This window comes from Plectropomus leopardus, unplaced genomic scaffold (assembly GCF_008729295.1).
Source record: "Plectropomus leopardus isolate mb unplaced genomic scaffold, YSFRI_Pleo_2.0 unplaced_scaffold4101, whole genome shotgun sequence".
In the NCBI taxonomy this organism is placed as follows: Eukaryota; Metazoa; Chordata; class Actinopteri; order Perciformes; family Serranidae; genus Plectropomus; species Plectropomus leopardus.
In genome coordinates, this window is record NW_024644915.1 from 9,377 (window position 1) to 12,776 (window position 3,400).

At 36.8% G+C, this 3,400-nt stretch overlaps 1 long non-coding RNA gene across 1 annotated transcript; it reads right to left on the reverse strand.

Annotated features, from left to right (window-relative positions):
- Positions 1-212: 212 nt before the first annotated feature.
- LOC121939108 lies at positions 213-3,065 on the reverse strand. Its single transcript, XR_006105404.1, has 4 exons — positions 2,766-3,065; positions 1,547-1,631; positions 1,192-1,394; positions 213-1,061 (listed from the first exon to the last, which is right to left on the reverse strand). It is a non-coding gene; the product is annotated as an uncharacterized LOC121939108 (long non-coding RNA).
- Between the last annotated feature and the right edge of the window lie 335 nt (positions 3,066-3,400).

The following is a 3,400-nucleotide window of genomic DNA, read 5'->3' on the forward strand; positions in this document are numbered from 1 at the left end:
TTTACAGAATCCTGGTTTGGAATATTTCTCGCTTGAGCACAATAACTCTTTTATATAAACTGCAGCAGATAACTTTTTACTTGGGAACTGTTTATTGACAGTATTATCCTTCCCACAGTCTTTGTGGAAATTACCAGTTATCAAAGTTGGAAATATTATTTTTGGGGAATCAATGAGAGCTGATATCTATAACAGAAACACTGAACACTGTAAAACCCTTACAAATAATATTAATTTAATATAATAAAAATAATCACAAAATAGTGTGCACATGAAATGATCTATGTTAATTCTTGAGTACATCTGTTTGTTTTCAAAATTGTTTTTCTTTTTTCCACACAAGGTTGTAAGAAAAATGAATCAAGTCCTGCATCATGCATGACTAACAATCCAGGCCTCAAACCAAACTGAATGTCCACAGACATCCACAGCACACACAGAGCAGACTGTGGATGTGTGAGGAAAACAGAGGAAGAGTACGTTTTGCTTCTTGTCATAAAAGTTGTGTGTTACTACATTGAATCATTTTCTTTTACCTCCGTCTGTACAAACACATGATCCCCAATGTCAATACAAGAAAATCACATAAATCAGGAAAAATAAAGAATTGTATAGATAATGTAATGTGCACTGTTCCATAAGAACATTGAAAATTAAAAAAAAACTCAAACAAATGTGGTTAATAGTTGTGTTCCTTTGAACTTTCACAAGCAGTGTTGAGCAAGTAACTTCCAAAATATAATGTGGTAAAATATTATGTCCTGTGCAGAGAAATGCATAACATTACTTTTGCATTACTTTCACCCAAAAAACTGCAGAAGTCCAACATGTCAGAGGGTCAAAAAACGCTGAGAAAATGTCAACAGTTTCTATCAGGTGGTAACATGTTACTGCACATAGTAACTGCAGATATATTACTACAAATCTGTTATACAGTTAAATTACTCAATTACTGCTTATTGTACTACTCTTAACACGTTACTTTTATTGCACGCCCCCAACACGGTTCACAGGTCATACTTGTCTTCATCTGTGAATTACCACACTGGAATCAGCAAAATCTGTAGAGCAGAAAAAAGGAAGACACTAATTATTTGTGTAATGATGATGCCTTCTCTCTCTTTCAGATGTTGCAGATAAAGATATCTGTATACTGCATACTGCAGCTTTGTTAGCTGGTGTTGGGGATACCTGGGAAGACGTGTGAGGACCATCATCCCGTCTTGTGCTGACAGGTACACAGGTACGATGTGTTTTCTTGTAATGACCTCTTCTTTTGACGGATTCGGGAACTGGGCACAGGGGTTTTCTGGGATGGTGATTCGTTCGAGCTCATCTGTGTATCTGCAGGGCAACATCTCCTCAAACAGGCCTCACCGGGTCACTGACATACTCTGAAAAACATGTTTTACACTGTTGATTTACTGTTATTGATTGGAACGAGACTACAATGTTGTATGACAGAAGCGCAGTTCTTTATTTTTTATAAAGTTACCCTTGTTTTTTTACTTGAATATTTACAATAAAAGTTTTATTAATTACTTACTGAATGTTGGCTTCTTTTCCACGGGATTCACAGTGCATTGTCTCTTCTCAGAAGCTTAGCAGCTGAAGGCATATGATGTGATGTACTGTAATTGGAAAAAGACAATTATAACAATCATTTTAGTTACAAACATAATAGTGTGTATGCTTAACACTTTGGTCCACATGACAATGTTTATACTGGTAAAGAAAGAGCTAAACCACGTTATTTCAGAATCAGAATCAGAATCAGAAAAAGATTTATTGCCAGGTATAGTTAACACAATACGAGGAATTTGTTCTGGTGGGTTGGTGCAACATAAATATAGAAAAAGAAAACAGATAAAATAGAAGATACAAATACAAAATATAAAATATAAAAAGTACGAGTCTTACTGTGCAAAACAAAACAAGTAACACAAGTAACAGTGTAACAGTGCAAGAAACAGAACCATGGAATTAAAGTTATATACAAGAATGTTTGGAGTGCAAGATATATATTGATATTTACATTGAAATTCACATTTATACAGCTTTGAGTGCAACTTTATGGTGTGGATGTGCCGCATGACCAGCAGCAGTGTCGGTGATGTGCATTAATGAACACATTAATGTAACGTACAGTCTATGAGGAGAGTGCGTCAGTGATTTTATCCTTTATTACCTGCAATGTATTTTAGCAGGACTTTTCAGAAAAGTAAAAGCTATTCTTATTTTTAATAATTTAATTCCTATGTGAGATATCAATGACAACACTGGAATATTAGTAATATAAGTAATATAAGTATTACTCTTTACCTTTCTCTCCTCACTGTGCGGTATGTTTTCTGTTTGAAAGTTAGCATCGTTTTAGCACAGATTACACTGAAAAACGTGTAATATGTATGCAGTCAGGTAAATTTGAGGAATGATCACATAAGCTCAGCAGCTGAGAAAACAATGCCACGTTTTTAAAGGGGACACTGGTGAAAAAAACAGCTCATTACATATCTTAGTGCACATTGCATGTCTGTATTATAATGTGGAAATTAACCCACACCTGCATTATCTGGTAACTATGGTTAATTAGTTTATAAAAATGTTATGACTGAACTGTTATGTGCTAATCGACATTATCTCTATAGAAAACTTTACCAACGTGTATATGTACACTGCTTGTACCGGCACTGTATTCACGTCCCGTTTTCACCGACTGTCGACAAAAACAGCCCCAGACAAAACAGTGATCTAATGTTACTTACAGCTTGTGCTCGAGTCCTCCACGTGGCTTTGTTTTGATGAAACAACACGGTCCATTAGCATTAGCTTAGCCGCATAGCCCGCTTCGTACTTCGGTCCTCTGTGTTGTGGCGTGAACAAACTACACGGTCGTTTTCGGATTTTGCTGGCTGCGATACAAAGTCCATCCATTTCTGTGTGGTGCTTGCTTCTTTGGGGACGCTGAACAAAATTAACTCTCTAGAAACTACAGTTAGCAACAAAGTTAGCGTCCCGGAAACTCCTCTCAGCTGACAGACAGGGTAGAGAGATCAGATGGCAAATTTGACACCCAAGATCGGACTGTTTCAAAACATTTCGTCATTTCCGGCCTCGGCACGTAGCTCTAGACGGCTGAAACGTCACGTGATCGGTACCAAACATACCAGTTTTAAAAGGCCGCGCCATGGCAGAGACTATTGCAAAAACGGCCAAAAACACAATGAATTGGAATGTGGAAAAAACAAGCCAATATGCAAGGCATGTGCCCAAAACAGCTGAAAACAGCTCAAAAGTGAATAAAATAGCTAGGCAAGACACGCAATGGTATGGAATGTTGAAAAATTGACAAAAATACTATAATATGGCATGTGGAAAAAAACAGCCAAAAAGGAAAGGC